Here is a 22,768-nt window from a genome sequence, read left to right as displayed (position 1 = left end):
TGCTCAGAGTGTGGGAAGAGTTTTACTAAGCAGAGTCATCTCAAACAACACCAGCGCATTCACACAGGAGAGAAACCATATCACTGCTCAGAGTGTGGGAAGAGTTTTACTACGCAGAGTAATCTCAAACAACACCAGCGCATTCACACAGGAGAGAAGCCATATCACTGCTCAGAGTGTGGGAAGAGTTTTACTAAGCAGAGTCATCTCCAACAACACCAGCGTATTCATACAGGAGTGAAGCCATATCACTGCTCAGAGTGTGGGAAGAGTTTTGCTTACAGTAATGCTCTTAAAGTACACCAGCGTGTTCACACAGAAGAGAAACCATATCACTGCTCAGAATGTGGAAGGAGTTTTACTCAAAGTAGTGCCCTTAAAGTACACCAGCGTATTCAGACAGGAGAGAAGCCGTATCACTGCTCAGAGTGTGGAAAGAGTTTTGCTCAACAAGTTAACCTCCAAAAACACCAGCGTATTCACACAGGAGAGAAGCCATATTACTGCTCAGAGTGTGGAAAGAGTTTTGCTTACAGTAATGCTCTTAAAGTACACCAGCGTGTTCACACAGAAGAGAAACCATATCACTGCTCAGAATGTGGAAGGAGTTTTACTCAAAGTAGTGCCCTTAAAGTACACCAGCGTATTCACACAGGAGAGAAGCCGTATCACTGCTCAGAGTGTGGAAAGAGTTTTGCTCAACAAGTTAACCTCCAAAAACACCAGCGTATTCACACAGGAGAGAAGCCATATTACTGCTCAGAGTGTGGAAAGAGTTTTGCTGAACATGGTACCCTTCAAAAACACCAGCGTATTCACACAGGAGAGAAGCCGTATCACTGCTCAGAGTGTGGAAAGAGTTTTGCTGAACATGGTACCCTTCAAAAACACCAGCGTATTCACACAGGAGAGAAACCATATAACTGCACTGAGTGTGGAAAAAGTTTTGCTGAACATGGTACCCTTTAAAAACACCAGCGTATTCACACAGGAGAGAAACCATATTACTGCTCAGAGTGTGGAAAGATTTTTGCTCATGAAAATAATCTCAAACAGCATCAGCGTATTCACATAGAGAAACTACATCACTGTTAAGACTGTGGGAATTGTTTTAATTGCACATTATGTTTTCCAACAACACCAGCGCATTCACACAGGAGAGAGGTCGTATCACCGTTTACTGTCTGTAAAAACTTTAGTGAAAGGAATATCCTTTAAGTACACCACACCAGCGCATTCACATAAGAGAACGACCCATATTGCTGCTTATAGTGTGGAGGAAGTTTTACTGGAAGCAGCATTTTTAATAGACACCAGTACGGTCATTTTTTACTAATATACACTAGAACTGTTCTACTTCAATTATCAAATGTACATGATGGTATGAGTATGATCATTAATCATCAAATGTAATGTGGTGTAATGTACCAACCTCAGATCTGAATCTGTTTTTATTCTTTATTCAAGTTTAATGTACTTTAATAAACACAGAACAACTTTTACTTTCAAGTGGAAGAATTTTATCCTGGTCTTTATGGTGTTTTTAAAGTTTTCATAAATGAATAGCCTCTTACTTTAACACTTCTAGGTCTACACTCCAAAATTCTAGTCTTTAGATGATATCCACTTAGCAAATAATAAACCGTCCTCAACCAGAATGTACATGAGAAGGTGTGAATGGAGGGCTGTGGACTGAACAGTGTTGCATTGTTCTATCATCATGAGTCTTTGTTCTTTGTGTTTATCTGTAGACCAGATTAGTGGTAGCTAAACTCCTTTGTTAAAAGAAATATTCATATTTACGTTTAATTATCCCACCATCTTCTAGTGCATAAAACCCAGTTCATATAAATCCTAATACAGACTGCACTGACATGTTTTAAAATTACATTTAAAAAGAAATAAATACTATTGTGGTAGTTCAGATGTTTTCTTATCATGGAGGTGACCAACTGACCAAGACAAACTGAGGGGTCGGGAGACAAGTGTTTCTTTATTGATGAATAAATGTATTTGTTAAACTGTAAATTCCATCCGAGTCCTCTGTGTGATGAGAGTTTGGTTTTGAATCTGATGTCAGCAAATGTGTCCATGGTTGTTAAATGGGACTAAACTCACGGTCCATGTATTTGTATGTAGGCTTGAGCTGGAGTGACAATAGAAGATAGATGTAAAGAACTGGGTGGGTACCTAGCTAGCAAAAAAAATTATGATATAAATATCTGGCATGCCGGAACTTTTTGTGTCGGCCCACATCTGGCAGCCGGATCTGGCCCGGTGTCAAAATGAATGACGGTTAGACTGTGGCCCGTATACGGCTGCCCGGATCCCAGCCATGACTGCCAGCAATATGCCAGCACTTAACCACCTGCTAGCCAGAACAGCCATTATCGGGCCAAATATGGCCCAGTTCTGGCCTGCAGTAGATTTTTAAAAGGTTTTCCCCCTTTAATGGTCACTGGGACTTCTACAACTGTTCTTGCTTCTTATTGCTATGAAAATATTCTGTAAAATATATATATATATATATACTTGATTATAATTATAAGTAATAGTAATAATAATAAGAGTACAATTAAAACAGTAACAGGAAAAAAAAACAGATGTACACCAAAACACATTTTTCAATATTTTATTTCAAGTATTTTTATTTATTAGAAAATGTTTTGTCCTGCCATAATTGACTGCTGATCTCCTGCCTCCTGACACTGGTCTGTAATTCTGGAATGAAAACAAAAACTATTTTTCACAGATCAATGTGGATCTTATTTAAATTTTTCAGTTCCACTTAATGATGGAAAAGAAATATTGAATAAGAAAAAAGTAACTGTAGTTTAAATACGTTTACCTGGTTAAAAATGGTTTATTGATTCTCTCAGGCAGCAGGAGTGGCATCACGAAAAGCAGTTTCCAGAACAGTGCTAGAGCAGAATAAACAGTAGGCTTGTTCGACTTAACCCGGCGCTGCGCAGACCGATCGCCGCCTGGCTCGGTACGGTGCATGCCGGTTAGTTTTTTTTGTCCGACTTGCGTCGGCCCCACCGGCGCGTCACGATGACAGACTGGTTATAATCTCGCGAGAGCGGGGCGGCTGCAGGCGGTGGAACCGGTCCCTGCAGTTGCTCTCCACGGGCTGCGCTGCCTGGGAGACGGCTTGATGACGACAGAGCTTAATCCTCATTGGCTAAAAGCTCCGCTGAATCCTCTGGCGGTTGTTTCGTTTCATTCTAAAATGTAAATCTCAGTTTATTTGTCTTAAAGACCTGATATGTGCGAAATACTATCATGCTTTCTAGTAGCATGACAGTTTATTTTCGTACAAATTGCAACATATTTTATAATTATCATTCCATATCATGAAAAGACTCAAGTAAGCTACCTGATATTTCTTTAATGTAACAGATATTTTTATCTTGATGTTTTTCTAGAACTTCTGATGGTTCTTGTCTTCTAATTTTATTAATATAAAGCAATCTAAATTGCTTTAATATTTTATATCTTAACTGTTTTAATACCACTATCACTATTACACTTTGATTTATTTTTCATTTTTCTCTGTAAACTTTGTAAACATTTTAAAATATGCTACATAAATAAAAATGTGTGGATGTGCATGGTGTCATGTTTCTTTACAAGAACCAAGGCCAGAAGGTAAGCTGTTCTGGAAGAACAAAACAATCTTGTTCAGAAGATAATTGTGTTAAGAGATTCATCTTCAATAAACCACAGCCACTATTCATTATCAATGCCTAAATAACTGATTTGTCAGTGCTTGAAGAAGCACAAACTTCTACACAATTGTACAATGTGCATATTAACCACATTATTCATTAGTGATTCATACTGGGCACATCGGTGTGCATACTGAAGTTTACTGTTTAACAATGCATCTATAAAATACAGTGGCATGCGAACATTTGGGCACCCCGGTTAAAATTACTGTTACTGTGAACAGTTAAGCAAGTTGAAGATAAAATTATCTCCAAAAGGCATAAAGTTAAAGATGACACAAAACATTTTTTTTATTATGTCTCTATAATGAACTGCATCTTGGTTGTGAGGTTGTAGTGAATGCTGTTCATCATCCTCTTCATCCTGCACATCATCACCATGGTCTACTGGCTCCAAGCAAACACTGTGTAGAATGCAACAAGCTGACACCGCTGAGCTGATGGATTGGACATTCCTCAAGTGCAGGCATCGGAGTCTCCTAAACTTTGCTTTCAGAATGTCTGAAATGACCTCTAAATTCTGAGAGACTATAGAGGGGGACAACATCCTCTACAAAATGTTGTATTTTTGGAACAAGCCTAAAGAAGGGTAAATGTGATTAAGTCCTTACGTAGACAAAATAATTAGACAGTTTGGACTTTAAGCCACTTTGACACAATATAATTGCAGTCTATTTACCATATACACAAACATAATGATTAAGGTCTGATTGAGTGCACTTTATAATTTCCATCTAATTATTTCTAGAACACTTTTACGTACATTGTTTATCATATTCACTGATTCTACCTTGAACAAACTGTATATTTGGAATTATGTATTCACACGTTTTCATGTGAAATGTTTCAATAAACAGTCTTGAAAAATAGGCTACTTAGTTTCGGTCTATTCATTTAAACTGTTGTAGACAAATATTTAAATCTATTCAATAACATAAATATGTGTTTGATAACATGTTTGTTAGAACTTTTCTTTTTCACCAATCTACAAGATAAATGAATGATGAGTAAAACTATATTTATTTACAGATTTTACAGAAACTTAGTTTGACACTTTATGGTCATCTATATTCACCACTATGGATTTGGAAAACAAACGCTGGGCTTAACCTGCTCAATGATCAAGAATGTTTAGTTCGATTTCACGCAAAAGCAGAGCGATTTCTACTGCATCCACTTCATCAGCCACGTAGAACAGGAACGCCGCGAGATCCGCTATAGCTCACGTTTGTTGCAGGTGGCGACTGTCCGACTTGACGGCTTTCTTTTAACCTCCTCCCCCAACTGCAACCGGCAGCTCTCGCTGACCACCAAGGCGAGGCGCAGTTCATCTCGAACAAGCCTTATGTTGTATTGGCTCTCTTGCAGCGGTTTGGTTTGTCAGGTTGGTCCAGTTTGCTCATGTTCTTGTTTGTTCATTCCTAGAAGTCTAGTTCATGTTTAGATTAGCATTAACATTTAGTTTAGCCTTTAGCTTAGTTCATGTGTGTTTAGTTTAGTACTTAGCTTAGCAGTCAGCATAGGTCGTGTGTTTGTGTTTGGTTTTGTGTATATTAGGCTTTTCTTTTGTTACTATTAAGTATCTTTTTGTAAAACATCTCTGTGTGTCCGCCCCCTCTTGTCCAGTCTAGCCCTAAAAGCGTTAAGCCGTTTAGCTACCTAGCTAACCATCAAAAATTAAGTTCTCCTTTAACCTTAACTTTTTACTTAACAAACTATATTTATGTACATAAATGCCATTCAGATGTTAGAAGTGTGTTAATAACGTGAAATAATAGATAATATGTAATATCTTACCATGTTTTTTATTGTAAGGTGATGAAGTATCTCAGATATTCAAATTCTCGTGCACGTCAAAGTTGTTTGTGCACATGTGCAGTTTTGACCATATGACCCAACATAATAATTTATATTACACTTTAAGCAGCTTACTTTCATTATTATGTACAATTTACTAAGTTCATTTTTTCAGTGTAGTGTGTAAAACATGCTGCTAATAATAATACAAATAATAATAACTGTTAATATTATAATAATAACTGTCTTATTCACATTAGAACGATGCCAAAGTCCTACAAAGGAAATGGAGCTGGAAGAGCAGACCTACAGTTCTGATATATGGTCTGAAGATTGAGTGTGGATATCTTTGGAAATAACGAACGAGGTAAATATAGTATCCATTAAAGACCTAGAAGAACCATCTGAAGATTTAACCTCAAACAGAGAGACACATTATGGATTTGTTTGAGCCAAACCAGTTTAAAAAGTGAAATCTTTACTTTATCTTTACTCCCTACCTGAGAGGAGAGGACATACCGTTTACAAATTTACATCCTGCAATGCTCTGTATTTATTTACAATACAAAATAAGCCCAACCCACTTCGGACACACATCACAGTGACTGTTCTCCATCATGGACCGATTCGTCATCTAAAATCAGAGACATGGTTTACTCCAGCAAGCAACAGACGCAGAGGAAAAATTGGGAGAACATGAAGTTCATGGAGTTAGCCAGGAGTACCACAGACAACCAAGAACACCACCAATTGAAGAGATGGTGTAAATACAAACATCATGAAAACAATTGCCACAGAATTAAGAAAATCCATCCAGATACATGACAACATTCTGATGGAATTGTACCTCACACTGCAAGTTATGAATGAGTAAGACCAGTTTGTTCAGTACACTGGGTTACACAGAAACAGGGATTAGCATCTTGTACACCTGTACTACTGTACTTAGATGCAACAGGAGGTGTGGCGCCTACAATACCTAAACAAAATTGAAGAATCCTGTATTACTCCCTTACCTTACCTGGAAAAGATCGAGATGCTTCTCCTCTATCAACTCCCCCACTAACATTTTTAAAACAGTTGGTGCTTAAATTGTCCAGGTATACCAGCCTCAGAGTTCATAATGTGGAGACTGATTACAGCTGAGCTTTGATGCAGGCTGGTATTTTGGTATTTAACAGAGAGCACATTGATGTGTACCTGGATAGAACATATGCAGTTACCAAGAAGTGCAAGTCATGGGCAGAAATAAAGTCATTTACAATTTTGCATCTTCACTCTGCTCATATTATCAAGGCAGTTGTTTCTGTTATTGCACAGTAGAATATTGACCGTGGACTTAAAGATTTCTCCACCTATATTTTACCAGACTGCAGAACACTCTTGTTTTGGAGGAAGGCTGTGAGAGTTTTAGGCACTTCAGTACTGTTTTGTTGGCAAAGCAGCTGTCTTGAAATTCTCAAGGACCTTACACTCAAGGAAAGATCACAACTCCTTGGGTATTATACAGATGATGACAAGCCAGAAGTCTGAGATGATGCAAAGAAGAAGTTAAAACCACAGTGGATTTAAAAGACAATGATGAAGACAATGCCTGTCATTGTCCTGAAAGTTCTTTTGGACAATAATTTTGGAATCTTTCATCTGTGAAGTGGGACAATGCTAGGGGATAAAAGAACAGATGATGACCTTACTTCAGGTCAAACAAGAGACATGAACTGTCATGTTGAGAATTGGTTTGGCATAACAAAAACATCCATTCTTCAAAATGGAAAGTTGATCTACACTTTGCGACACACAAGACTTTGTGACACTGTGGCCCCATGAACTGTTGAATGGTGAAGTCAGTTTATAATTACAGTGGGGCCAAAAAGTATTTAGTCAGCCACTGATTGTGCAAGTTCTCCTACTTAGAAAGATGAGAGAGGTCTGTACTTTTCATCATAGGTACACTTCAACTATGAGAGACAAAATGAGAAAAAAAAAATCCAGGAAATCACATTGTAGGATTTTTAAAGAATTTTTTTGTAAATTATGGTGGAAAATAAGTATTTGGTCAATAACAAAAGTTCAACTCAATACTTTGTAACATAACCTTTGTTGGCAATGACAGAGGTCAAACGTTTCCTGTAAGTCTTCACCAGGTTTGCACACACTGTAGCTGGTATTTTGGCCCATTCCTCCATGCAGATCTCCTCTAGAGCAGTGATGTTTTGGGGCTGTCACTGGGCAACACAGACACCACAAATTTTCTATGGGGTTGAGGTCTGGAGACTAGCTAGGCCACTCCAGCACCTTGAAATGCTTTTTACGGAGCCACTCCTTCGTTGCCGAGCGGTGTATTTGGGATCATTGTCATGCTGGAAGACCCAGCCACATTTCATCTTCAATGCTCTCACTGATGGGTTTTGGCTTAAAATATCACGATACATGGCCCCGTTCATTCTTCCCTTAACACAGATCAGTCGTCCAGTCCCCTTTGCAGAAAAACAGCCCCAAAGCATGATGTTTCCACCCCCATGCTTCACAGTAGGTATGGTGTTCTTGGGATGTTTTTCTTCCTCCAAACAGGACGAGTTGAGTTTTTACCAAAAAGTTCCATTTTGGTTTCATCTGACCACATGATATTCTCCCAATCCTCTTCTGGATCATCCATATGCTCTCTGGCAAACTTCAGACAGGCCTGGACATGTACTGGCTTAAGCAGGGGGACACGCCTGGCACTGCAGGATTTGAGTCCCTCTCGGCGTAGTGTGTTACTGATAGTTGGCTTTTGTACTTTGGTCCCAGCTCTCTGCAGAGTCCTATCAGGTCCCTCCGTGTAGTTCTGGGATTTTTGCTCACCATTCTTATGATCATTTTGACCCCACAGGATGAGATCTTGACCCCAAGGAAGATTATCAACGGTCTTGTATGTCTTCCATTTTCTTACAATTGCTCCCACAGTTGAACCTGCTTGCCTATTGTAGATTCACTCTTCCCAGCCTGGTGCAGGTCTACAATTTTCTTACTGGTGTCCTTCGACAGCTCTTTGGTCTTGGCCATGGTTGAGTTTGGAGTAACGAGTGGAGGACAGAAGAGCTTCTTAAAGAAGAAGTTACAGGTCTGTGAGAGCCAGAAATCTTGCTTGGTTGACTTGGGTGACCAAATACTTATTTTCCACCCTAATTTACAAATAAATTCTTTAAAAATCCTACAATGTGATTTCCTGGATTTTTTTTTCTCATTTTGTCTCTCATAGTTGAAGTGTACCTATGATTAAAATTACAGACCTCTCTCATCTTTCTAAGTAGGAGAACTTGCACAATCAGTGGCTGACTAAATACTTTTTGGCCCCACTGTATATATACTGTATATATATATTAGTTAGTAGCTGTGAAATAATCTCTTTTCCCTTTCCCAATAGAAAAACAAAGAAGAGGAAATGTCCTCACCTACAAGTCTAGGAGCATCAGATCTCCTTGAAAACTCCATGCCACAATCTGACCCACCTTGTGAAATGACTATAAACTTTGAAGATTTTGACAGCCCATTACTGACACCTCCAACAGCTACACCCTCAGCATCAATCTCCTTGCCCAGTGCACCATCCACTTCATCTGATGCATCCTCTGATATTTCAGAGGAGAAAAAAGGGAACAACCAGCAAAGACATAAAAGAAAAAGAGACTCCTCTGAGGACTTTAGCTTAAAAAACATTACAGAGATGCTTAATAAGTGACGGGCAGAAAGAGATGAGCAGTTTGAGAAAGTCCTGAAAAGTAATGATAGTTTTTCTCATTATGTCCAGCATGTAGCTGATTTCATGCGGTCCCTACCCCCAGAGGTGTGCTGCGACTTTAAATTTAAATTGCAGAATCTCATGTTTGAGACAGAAAAACAAGTCCTGACCAGCAAACCTACGTGAAGTGAGCTTTAGTCGTTTTGCACACTTGGGTGGCATTCATAAGCTGTTCTGAATGTTAATTTGCACTAACTGTTCAAATGTTATACACTTTGATGGGTACAAAAATTAAATTCGGTAAATGTTTGAAAGGTTTTATTTATGTTAGATTACAGTTGAACGGATGTACATTGTACAACATTACTTACTTTTGTTCTTTAAATAAATATGACCTTGGAAGCAAATTTTGTCTCTTACATTTCTAAATTATAAGCAATATTTAGCAAAATTTACATAAAACATTTAAGAATAATCTAAGATTCTTGGTGTAAGTGTATAGCTTTGACAGGTTACATTGAATTTTTTTCACTCTTGATTAAGTGCACCTTTGTTGATGATGGCATCCTGCCAGGGCACAGATCCATGGGCTGAACAGAAGAATTGTGCCAAGGTATTTCGTGTGCCAATGGCTGCTCTGCTAGCTCGGGTACCTGACAATCTTCCTGGGTCCTGAAGGTTGTTGTCCCCCTCTATCAGTCTCCTCCACTCTCCAGGCTGTGTGTTTCCAGATGCAGTAGGTATGTCTGCAAAATTTGGTGGAATGTATGATGTGGAGAGTGTGTTGGTTGCATCAGTGCATGTCAGGTAATTATACAGTGCAACACATGCTTTCACAATGTCCACTGCTTTTTTTAGGAGCTCACTCAATTGGCCGCCCAAGTATTCGTCACCTTGCAGCCAAAATTCCAAATGCGTTTTCAATAACTCGTCATGCCCGAGAATGCCTGTAATTGTAAATTCTTTGCTCCTTTGTTAAACAGGATCCTGTGAAATGTAAAACGATAAATGACATTCATAAATATAGCTAGTATACCTGCAACACCAACATAACATGAGTATATAAAATTACCACTGCTTTTGTGCAATTACTTGGAAATATGTTAATTCAAGTATATGATAAAACAACTGTACTACTTAAACAATATATAGACTTGTGTAAAGCTGTAGTGTCCTATTGGTGAACATGACAAATGAAATATTTAGATTTTAGTACTTACCTGGATAAGGACGCATAAGGTTGACATGCAAAGGGAAAGCTGCATCCCCCACAAACACATATGGGAAGGTGACCTGGCAACCAGTCAAGGGAGATGAAGTTGGCAGTCCTAATTTTCCTTGCAAGAGTTTTGATCCAAATTCACTCTCTTGAAAAACTCCTCCATCACTCTCTCACCCATAAGCACCAACATCCACCATTGTAAATGTATACCTGGCATTACATGCTGCCAACAGCACAATGGAATGCGTGCCTTTGTAATTAAAGTAATCGCTACCAGCTCCTGGGGGGGCTCATATGTACACATGCTTGCCGTCAACTGATCCAACACAACTGGGGTAATTCCATAAACTCCAAAACTCTTGGGCTAAATCCGCCCACTGTGTCGGCTTTGGAAACTCCACAAAATCTTCAAGAGCATGCCAAATAGCTTTGCACAATGCAGATACGACAGCACGTACGGTCAATGGACCCAGTTTGTAGCTTTCTGCGGCACTTTGCTGAGTGCTACCACTGGCAAGAATTCGTAAAGTCATGGCAAGTCTTTCTGCCAAGTCTACCGGGGATCTATGCGTTCTTGCATATTTTACGTGGGGAGTAAGTCGGCTCAGTAAGCTGTCAAACCGACTTGCACACATCCTGAAATAAGAAAAGTGCGTCTCCTCGTCAATGTATCTAATTGGTTTCACCAACATTATAAACTCTCCATCGTCAACCCTCGATCTGTTCAAAGGTCTCACGTACCACCTGCACCTTTCTCTTTTCTTCTTATAAAGACAAAGCAGCAAAAACAGTTCTTCCTCTGCTTCTTCTTCTAGCATGTTTTTATACGCCTCCAACACCTCGCACGTCGCCATTTTCGGTAGTCATGGAAACCTAACATTCACAGCTGTGGAGCAGACGCGACAGGCAAAGCAAAACCGCTAGAAGTATGCCAGCTTGTAAGCTCGCGAAGGCGCTTTCGTCTTCGTGCGACGTTCGCGAACTTAATTTCGCTGGAAGTATACTGAGGGCTTTACATTAACTTGTAAATGATTATATTTGCAAGTGGATGTATAAATGAATCCAAAAGAAGTTTATAATCTTTGCAAATAGTGTGAAGTGTTGAGAGGCCGACACGCGTTGCACGTGTGGATGCATATTGCTATAAGCGAATAATAACACAATGCACTATTTTTTGTACTGTTTATACAATTATACTGTTGAATCTATACTTATTTGAATATGACTTTGTTCAGAGTAACTAAATACATCTTTCTAATGTTAGTTGGTAATGTTGAAAGCAAGCCATTTTGTTTGGTTACTATTTTAGCTTAGAATTTAAAGTAAAATATTATTCTTAACCCTTTAATAATTTTCTCTGTATCTATGAAATAATGTTTAACCAGGAATGGTCATAAGCTTGTGTTAATTTACCATCACATCAAAGTGAGTGTTTTTCGTTATATAACGTATGAGACAATAGTAAGAGTTTGTAAAAGGGACAAACACAGACTATATTGAGTGTCAAGATGTGTGAATGTAACTGCACAGTGTATGTTATTGTAAAATCTGATGTGTTAATGTTACTTAACACAATGCAAAAAGCTTTGAACTACAATACATTTGGGGAAAATGTACTAGTGCAGAGATTATGTTAGAAGAGACTGTTTAATAAAGACTTGTGAGGCATTTGTGAAGCTGTGACTCCTCGTGTCTCATTTATTTCACCCTGTTTACAGGTGATATAATCTGTTTACACTGACCTGAGCTCGATGGTGACCTGTGGCTCAGAAGTACAATCCAGAACAGAGGAAACTTCTAGACCTCAAACCGACCATGAGGTAAAACTAAACACGGTGTTATTACCTGAGAGTAATTCAGGATCTGTGGCACTGTAATAAGCACTAAATATCTAATATTACAGGTGGATGTGGAGAGCGGCCATATAGAAATAAGGAATGTTCCTGCTTTATTGTGAGTACTGCAGCAGTTTTAGAGCAATATGAACTTATTTTAATGACGTTATTTATTAATAAATAAACGATACACTCCTGTTTACACAGTCACTACTGCAGAATGAAGGGAATCAAAAACTTCACCCATAAACTAGCAGCACTGCGTCGAGCCTTCGATGTAAGTCAATTTCCCTCCATAGGTGCGTCCATTCCCTCACTCCCAGCATCTCTTAATTACTTATTTACTTTAATATCTCTATTTCGGTTCCTTTAGATCAATTTCAGTCACCCTCCGAACTACAGTTACATCTGTGTGGTGGGAAGAATGACTTTACTCGTACTGGTGGCTGCAAAAAAGAGGGTAACACGACTCTCCTAGGATCTGCACGTCTTCCACTGAAGGTACGACCGGCTGATACAGATGCTGGAGAATCAGACTAATCGGATGTGGGCTGAAGTGGAGCTGGTGCAGATAGCGACTACACCAAGGAGATTGTTTGAGCAGCTAAGCATCAGTCAGAACCACAGTCCTACCATTCTAATAGAAAATCTATTTTCCTTCTACTCACAGATCCAGCATGTCAACTTTATGGACATCGTCTTTGTTGGTGCTGCTGGGAATTATGGGAAGAGCCAGAGCCTCTTAGATTACCTCAGTAAGAGAGTCTGTACTTCAAAGAGTCTCGAATGAATCTGTGCTGCACTACAAGTGTAGTCAAACACACCTATGTTGTTTAGTTGACGCAGTACCGGAGACGAAGGCTCTTCTGGACCGGCTGATTGCTCTCATCTATTCGTGTGTTACACCCAGATGGACTGAACTGCAGTACACGGAGCGTTATTTATTCCATCTACAGGTGCGTGTTCTTTACACCACAAATGATCTGGAATAAACCTGTTTGCCAGTAACCTGTCATTTCTTCTTTTTCTCTCTCAGAGTGAGATGCTGAGCTTCTAGCACCTGATTTTGTTCCTGAACATGTGTGTGGTGTCTGTGTTAATGCCGTTTAATAAACATCTAAATATTTTGTTTGGCTAGAACCCGTGATCTGATGAATTATTATTATTTTTGTTGTTATTTATTTAATTTTATAGGTCCAGTATATTTTCAGACATTCTACACTCATCGAGCACTTTATTAGGAACACCTATCTGGTACCTGCATTATTTGATTATAAGCTAAACCTACCATACATAAACACTGTGGGTATACAATTACTGACTGTACCACATCTGATGCTGTGAAGTGCTCTGTGTATAAATGAGTGTAGCAGGTGCAGCAGTGTTGTTGGGATTTTATAGGTCTCTTGTGATTAGGAACGCGACCCCTGTTAGCGCTGTTTGAAACAACAATGCTGCTGGCATTAATATGACTTTGGAGTGTGTATGCGGGAATTCATGCCCATGGCTGTGAGGATCAGAATACCATCACCGGTTGCCGAGTTGTGGTTTACGGCCCAGATTAAGGGTCCGACAGTGAACCCTCAACCTTCTTGTCAACGGTACCAGAAAAGGTCGCTTGACCAATGAGCCACGACAGGGGGGCACGCAAAGAATCAATCTTCTCTAACAAGGCTTCCGAGCTTTTAATAACGGGGGAAAAAAACACCTTCACTTGTTTTGTCCCCCATGGCCTTCCATACTTTATTTTGCCAACTCCCCAAATGGTGTACATGGATCAAAATCACATTTCAAATGACCAGAAGTCATCTTCAGTTAAATAAAAAAGAAATAATAAATCACAGATTCTTGTTTTATTGCATAAATACTAAATAAATAATAATAATAAATATTAATAGCAGAAGTATCACTAGTAATATTGCTATAAATAAACAGTTGTGCTGAGTTGGTCTCATTTGATTCACATTAAAGCAGCAGCTGTGTGACGTCACAGTACAGGTCTATAAGGTGGGGGTGAGACGGGCGGCGGGTCACTTGTGTTCTGACCCTCACAGCGTTCACAGCGTTTTTCTTTCTCTCAGATAAAACCATCTTTTACTGCAGTATTTCACAACATGAAGGCTTTCCTGTCGCATCTCTCTGCAGGACTGAGCGAGGTGAACCTGCGCCCCCTGCTGTTCGTGGCCGGAGCCGCAACCGCCACCGCAGGAGCTTATTATCTGTATAAGAGGTTCACTGGTGGGCGGCGGGGGGAGGTGAAGGAGGATGCGGGGGTCCAGACTGATCCTGGTCCTGAAGGTTACGGAGGTGGAAACACACACACAAGTAATAAAACAGCTTCTAATAATACTCTATTCATTTACTTAGTATTTAGTTGCTATTTTGACTGTAGTGATTTTATTGATCATTATGATTAATTCTCATGTTCTTATTTATATTAGATTCATTATTTACATTAAATACTATTTATACAAATTATCTTTATAATAATCTGGGCTTTATACCAGGTCAGATTAGAAAGAAATCCTCCTCAAGCTGGAATCCTGCATTATTGTTATTAAGATATATACTTTTTCGGTCATATATACAGTGTATCACAAAAGTGAGTACACCCCTCACATTTCTGCAGATATTTAAGTATATCTTTTCATGGGACAACACTGACAAAATGACACTTTGACACAATGAAAAGTAGTCTGTGTGCAGCTTATATAACAGTGTAAATTTATTCTTCCCTCAAAATAACTCAATATACAGCCATTAATGTCTAAACCACCGGCAACAAAAGTGAGTACACCCCTAAGAGACTACACCCCTAAATGTCCAAATTGAGCACTGCTTGTCATTTTCCCTCCAAAATGTCATGTGATTTGTTAGTGTTACTAGGTCTCAGGTGTGCATAGGGAGCAGGTGTGTTTAATTTAGTAGTACAGCTCTCACACTCTCTCATACTGGTCACTGAAAGTTCCAACATGGCACCTCATGGCAAAGAACTCTCTGAGGATCTTAAAAGACGAATTGTTGCGCTACATGAAGATGGCCAAGGCTACAAGAAGATTGCCAACACCCTGAAACTGAGCTGCAGCACAGTGGCCAAGATCATCCAGCGTTTTAAAAGAGCAGGGTCCACTCAGAACAGACCTCGCGTTGGTCGTCCAAAGAAGCTGAGTGCACGTGCTCAGCGTCACATCCAACTGCTGTCTTTGAAAGATAGGCGCAGGAGTGCTGTCAGCATTGCTGCAGAGATTGAAAAGGTGGGGGGTCAGCCTGTCAGTGCTCAGACCATACGCCGCACACTACATCAAATTGGTCTGCATGGCTGTCACCCCAGAAGGAAGCCTCTTCTAAAGTCTCTACACAAGAAAGCCCGCAAACAGTTTGCTGAAGACATGTCAACAAAGGACATGGATTACTGGAACCATGTCCTATGGTCTGATGAGACCAAGATTAATTTGTTTGGTTCAGATGGTCTCAAGCATGTGTGGCGGCAATCAGGTGAGGAGTACAAAGATAAGTGTGTCATGCCTACAGTCAAGCATGGTGGTGGGAATGCCATGGTCTGGGGCTGCATGAGTGCAGCAGGTGTTGGGGAGTTACATTTCATTGAGGGACACATGAACTCCAATATGTACTGTGAAATACTGAAGCAGAGCATGATCCCCTCCCTCCGGAAACTGGGTCGCAGGGCAGTGTTCCAGCATGATAATGACCCCAAACACACCTCTAAGACGACCACTGCTTTACTGAAGAGGCTGAGGGTAAAGGTGATGGACTGGCCAAGCATGTCTCCAGACCTAAACCCAATAGAACATCTTTGGGGCATCCTCAAGCGGAAGGTGGAGGAGCGCAAAGTCTCGAATATCCGCCAGCTCCGTGATGTCGTCATGGAGGAGTGGAAAAGCATTCCAGTGGCAACCTGTGAAGCTCTGGTAAACTCCATGCCCAGGAGAGTTAAGGCAGTTCTGGGAAATAATGGTGGCCACACAAAATATTGACACTTTAGGAACTTTCACTAAGGGGTGTACTCACTTTTGTTGCCGGTGGTTTAGACATTAATGGCTGTATATTGAGTTATTTTGAGGGAAGAATAAATTTACACTGTTATATAAGCTGCACACAGACTACTTTTCATTGTGTCAAAGTGTCATTTTGTCAGTGTTGTCCCATGAAAAGATATACTTAAATATCTGCAGAAATGTGAGGGGTGTACTCACTTTTGTGATACACTGTACATATGCAGGTGTACAGTACAATGAAATTCTTTCTTCGCATATCCCAGCTTGTTTGGAAGTTGGGGTCAAAGCGCAGGATCAGCCATTGTACGGCGCCCCTGGAACAGACAGGGTGGAGGGCCTTGCTCATTTGGATTTGAACAACCAATCTTCCGGTTGATAGCCCAAAGCTTTACCCACAAGGCTATCACTGTCCCCATATTAGTTATAATATAAAGAGAACAAGCCAATGTCAGTACAAAAATGCAATTTTACCTAGAAAGCTATTATTTTAGTATCTGATTTATTCTTATTTTAGTCCCTGATATCTTCTTATTTTAATCCCTGATTTCTTCTTATTTTAGTCATAAAAATGAATTATTATTATTTATTATAAATTATTATTATTAATAATAATTATTTTTGTCATTATTATTATTATTATTATTATGAACAGTAAACAATGCAATTTTACCAATAAGGTTTTGATCTATCAGCTATTATTTATTATTATTTATTATTATTATCACCCAAACCCTGATTGAAAAAAAGCTATAATTATTTTTACACGTGAATTGATTAGACGAGCTCATTAATATTTTTAATAATTTAAAATTTGAATGTAAATAAAGGAAATGTGTTTGTACTTTATATCTCTTCAGATGTTTTAGACTCCCACACTGACGGGGTTCACACAGATGAACAGATCTCGGACACGTACCAGGTAAATAATCTGAACTAAAACATTTCAGTCATTCTGACTCCCACTGTTGGATTCAATTTTGCTCTTGTTTGTTTTTTGGAAAATCAGATCAATCCTCAACACCACAGAGAAGTTCAGCCTTCACACTTGACGCTGCGTTTGTCTTATAGCCGATGGCACGACAGACGTACTGCGGTATCCCCATTCATCTCTGTTTATCTCTTTGTTTATCTAAAAGTAATAATGTGTGTAGAGAGTCTTAACTTGTGTACTCGTATTCCACAGATGATCCGTGTCAGACGGCACTACACACTGCAGATACGTGGGGCGGTGTCACAGTCGTGGTGGGTTCTCACCAACGACTTCTATAAAGCCACAGATGAGGTAGAAGCTCCTCCAGTCGTGTTCATTACACACCTTACGGTCCTGTTCTTGTGTGAAGACTCGTGTGATTCTCTTCTTACAGGGTCTTCAATGCTTCTGCTCAGCACACAGGGTGACACTTGGTAAAATATCCAACACTATAATTCTGGAAGGTCTATTAAACATGACTGGACGTGTTTTAATCACTTTGTCTTTTTAGCACATTGACGGACGTCTGGCTCGGGTAGCATCTTACATTTTCACTAAACGCCATGCCACTGTATCATCCTGGGGTGTTCAGGTGAGCTTCATACAGATCTGATTTTGTTATTGCATTATATTGATGATTAATTGATGATTGAATGAAACGATGTTCTACAGGCTGAAGACACTTTTTGGTCAAGCCAAGGCGTTCTCATTAGTGACAATCGTTGTGTCGTTACGGTTCCCTGTGGCTCAGAAGTCGTGCTGTACAATCCAGAACCCAGGGCTCCTCACCAGCCAGAGGAAACTTCCAGACCTCAGACCGGCCCTGAGGTAAAATTAAACATGGTGTTATTACCTGAGTGTAATTCAGGATCTGTGGGACTGTAATAAGCACTAAATATCTAATATTACAGGTGGATGTGGAGAGCGGCCATATAGAAATAAGGAATGTTCCTGCTTTATTGTGAGTACTGCAACAGTTTTAGAGCAATATGAACATATTTTAATGACGTTATTTATTAATAAATAAATGATACACTCCTGTTTACACAGTCACTACTGCAAAATGAAAGGAATCAAAAACTTCACCCATAAACTAGCAGCACTGCGTCAAGCCTTTAATGTAAGTCAATTTTCCCTCCATAGGTGCGTCCATTCCCTCACTCCCAGCATCTCTTACTTCCTTATTTACTTTAATATCTCTGTTTTGGTTCCTTTAGATCGTTTTCAGTCACCCTCCGAACTACAGTTACATCTGCGTGGTGGGAAGAATGACTTTACTCGTACTGGTGGCTGCAAAAAAGAGGGTAACACGACAGCAAAACATGTATCAAATAATTCAAGCGCTGTACGAATGATTTAACAACGTCTTGAGCGTTTCTCTCCTAGGATCTGCGCGTCTTCCAGCGAAGGTACGACCGGCTGATACAGATGCTGGAGAATCAGACTAATCGGATGTGGGCTGAAGTGGAGCTGGTGCAGATCGGGGTGAGTTTGACTCTGAAACTGAAACTGGCACCATATTTACTGATATATTTGTTGACTGCCGGATCCCACCGATGCGGTTACCCATAGCGACTACGGCATCAGTCAGAACTACAGTCCGACCATTCTAAAAGAAAATCTATTTTCCTTCTACTTGCAGATCCAGCACATCAACTTTATGGACATCGTCTTTGAGCTGGTGCTGCTGGGAATTCTGGGAAGAGCGAGGGTGCATCAGATCATCTCAGTAAGAGAGTCTGTGCTCTATAGAGTCTAGAATTAATCTGTGCTGCACTACAAGTGTAGTCAAACACACCTATACATTGTTTAGTTGATGCAGTACCGGAGACGAAGGCTCTTTCTGGACCGGCTGATTGCTCTCATCTGTTCGTGCGTTACACCCAGATGGATTGAACGTCAGGAGACAGAGCATTATTTATTCCATCTTCAGGTGTGTGTTTTTTTTTTCACCACAAATGATTTTGAACTAGTAATCTGTTATTTATTAACAGCCCCCTGATGTTGTTTCTCTTCTCTCAGACTGAGATGCTGAGCTTCCTGGATGAAATCTTCACTCTGGACGAGTCTTTGTATGCAGAACCTGAAGCCCTGGCTGCTGCACTGGAGACGCTTTTATGGCGGAGCCTCCGACGGTTTCATGAAAGGCTGGAAACAGATGACATCTAAAGGCCAACCTTGATTGGAACCTTTATTTAAGTGTTAGGAATGCAGGTCTGGTGGTTGACGTGTTGTTAATGTGTGTTAACAGTTCACAGGTGCATCAGGACCCAAGACATGGGCGACATGTAAAGATACCACTAATGTGGAAACATGTATCGGGATCTCAGAGAGACGTGCTGCCATTAAGACGCCGTCTTTATATCAAGACAACGCCCGGATGACTTTGTGGACCAGATCCAGATGTGTAAAAATGTTCTGTAAAAATGTAATAAAAAGAAGAAACTCTGATTGGCACATTCTCTGGCGTCTTTATTCGTCTTTATTTCACTGATTGCTATAAAAAGTTGGGACGGAGGCAGAATAAGAGTGAAAGGTTTATAGAAGATTAAAGATACAGTTGCTCTCCATGCTGCTCTTTATTTTGAGGGAATCTGAGTTGTGAGATTTGGGAACAAACTAGGAACTGGAATGTGGACACAATACAGAGGAAATAAATGTGTCCAGAAGCTGTACATGGCAAATAAACCAATTTACTACTCCAATGTTTACTTACACTTATCACAGTTCTCGTAATTAAGGGTTAAGGGCTTCACTCAGGGACCCAACAGTGACAATCCACCAATGGTGTGGCTTGAACCAGCAACCTTTTGATTGCTATCCCAGTACCTTAACCACCAATACCAAGTTCACACTACACCACTGTGTTCAGATCTCTTTTCAGTTCACAATTTAGTTCTACAATTACTGACTGTAGTCCACCTAGTCAATGGTCACATTGAAAAACAAAGCAGGTATTATTTAGGTGGTGGATCATTCTCAGCACTGCAGTGACACTGACATGGTGTGTTAGTGTAAAACAATTTATGATAGTGTAAAAGAATAAAGAAAATGAAGTAATTAAAAGTGAGTGAGGTGAAACTGTAATCAGGTAGTATAGAGAAGTCTGTACCGTTTACCTCAGCTGCCTCAGGACTAGGGTGGCCAGATTCAGAGTAACAAAAAGGAGGACAGTACACCCCAAAAAGCCGGACATTACACCAAAAAGACGGATGTCATATTAGGAACAGGGGGACATGATACTGCAACATACAGAATGAATCCAGAACCCATATAACAGAGTTTTTGACCAATTTAAGCAAGAATTCTACATCAAATTACTGTTTTACTCACTAAATGTTGTGTCTACTTTTTATATTTAAGTCCGTTTCTCGCTGCCTCCAAAAGTTTACTATTTGGCATTTTCACCGCGTTCCTGATCATGAAAGCTGAGTGATGGACTCAGGTAGCGGTGTTTACAGGACAGAGAGGGCGGGCGAAATTCAACCACCCAATCACAAACTAGAATTTAGAGGGCGGACCTTCTCCGATTGGCCAGTGGTAGCTCTATAAGGAGTCAAATGAGGCTATTAAACCAATGAAATACAAAGCATTTGTTCTGACATGTACCTGAGCCAATGGTAAATAATATTGATCAAAAATGAAACCAGTTCACTCCAAAAGGAGGATTTTAAGTGTCCGTCCTAGCGTTGCGTGAATGGAGGACTGGCAGCTGAAAAGCCGGACTGTCTGGCCTAAAACCGTAACATCTGGCCACCCTACTCAGGACACGTCTCAATTTGTGCATGCTTTGAGTTATTTCTCCTGCTAAAAATTTTAAATTGATTTAAAGTTTAGAGTAGAATTATGTACAAAGATTTACAGAGAATAGATGAACTGGGTAGTTAGCTCAGTTGGTTAGAGCGTGGTGCTAATAACACCAAGGCCATGGGTTCGGTTAAGGTGACTCTAAACTAGCACAAGCAATTGTGATGCTCTGTTGTACTGCACATGCGCTGAATGCTACCATCCTGAAACTGCTAATGTTTCCCAATCTTGGACCTCACACCGGGCCCCAAATAAAAGCATTAAGGTCCCACCGAGATTTGAACTCGGATCGCTGGATTCAGAGTCCAGAGTGCTAACCATTACACCATGGAACCCTGACACCATATAAACTAAACGTAATGATTCGCCATTTGCTGAGTAAATAAAGCAAAACCACAACTTCAGACTTTACTTTTACATCTCAAGTGATTTAAACTTACGTGATTTATATAATTGACTGAAATCAGTTGACAAAACTGAGGTAATTTAGAAGTTTTAAACACTAAATAAAAGTGATTTTAGTTAAACATTGCCACCCAAGTATCAAAATCACAACAAAACGTTCCACTGTTGGAAAATTGCACTAAGTTCAGGATGCAGTTGGCCCGTCCCTCCCTGTCGCTCTGAAGCAGATGATTTAATGTTTGTGCACCTTTTCAGGAGATCACAAGTCACTAATGATCACACAGAAGTCACTTGATTTTTAATACTGTTTGTTTTTTAAAATTAGATGTCCAACAAGCTCATGTAAGGTGTCCAAATAATTTTTGCACACACACACACATACACAATACACACACATATGCTTCCACATTCACATGTTTTTGCTGTATGTGTTATGTAGATAATATTTAGGTGATTTGATGTATTTTTGACATTTTATTATTATTTAAGTGAAGCTTTTTACAAGTTTAGGGGTTTTGCATTTTGCTTCACTGTATGTATGGTGCATCATTAAACTGTTATACTGTACATTATTTATTCTATTTTGTATTAGATGAGATGATTTGTCTCTGTATTTTTAAATGACAGCTAATGATAGTGATCCGACTCTTTTAAGTATTTTGTATAACATAAAAAGTTGACTTCATCAAAAAGAATCGACTCCTTCAGCTTCTAACGGCTCATTGTTGACTACTATCAACTTAGTGAATCGACTCTTTCGAGTCTATTCCTGTCGTTCGACTTAAAGAACCGGATTAAAGAATCGACTCATTTGATTCATTTGAACGCGCAGACTCACTCGCTCTCCCGCTGTGAGCTTCTCAAACTGAACTGCATCTTTCTGTACATGAGGAAGAATCTATGTAGAGATCTCAAATAACATGAACCTGAAGGTGTGAACTTACATTGTAGAAAAGAAAAACAAGCCAGTAGCAGCAGTGAGCACATTAAACCATTTACAGAAGGGTCATTAAGTTTGGCTAATTGAAATAATGGCATGTTTCTGACCTGAATGAGAGGGGCATTAAAAAGATCTCACACTTGTCAGAGACAACGTTTGAAGCCCAGGTTAATAGGACCTGCTAGTTAGAGAAGGATCACTTGTTTGTTAGTTTAAGTCCAAAAGTGAGTGTGGCCCGTACGAGGATCGAACATGCGACCTTGGCATTATTAGCACCACGCTCTAACCAACTGAGCTAACCGGCCAGTTCATCTGTTCTCTTTA

At 39.8% G+C, this 22,768-nt stretch overlaps 1 long non-coding RNA gene, 1 other non-coding gene and 1 pseudogene across 2 annotated transcripts; 1 reads left to right on the top strand and 2 right to left on the bottom strand.

Annotated features, from left to right (window-relative positions):
* Positions 1 to 22,768, top strand: part of LOC134326774 (zinc finger protein 850-like) — an 83,762-nt pseudogene continuing 60,994 nt past the window's right edge.
* LOC134326841 (uncharacterized) lies at positions 2,617 to 3,111 on the bottom strand. The gene is made up of 2 exons (XR_010014603.1): positions 2,849 to 3,111; positions 2,617 to 2,721 (listed from the first exon to the last, which is right to left on the bottom strand). It is a non-coding gene; the product is annotated as an uncharacterized LOC134326841 (long non-coding RNA).
* trnaq-cug (transfer RNA glutamine (anticodon CUG)) lies at positions 21,363 to 21,434 on the bottom strand. The gene has a single exon. It is a non-coding gene; the product is annotated as a tRNA-Gln (tRNA).

The sequence above is a fragment of the Trichomycterus rosablanca genome, chromosome 14 (assembly GCF_030014385.1).
Source record: "Trichomycterus rosablanca isolate fTriRos1 chromosome 14, fTriRos1.hap1, whole genome shotgun sequence".
NCBI classification, from domain to species: Eukaryota; Metazoa; Chordata; class Actinopteri; order Siluriformes; family Trichomycteridae; genus Trichomycterus; species Trichomycterus rosablanca.
This window is presented reverse-complemented; position numbering and strand designations above follow the sequence as displayed.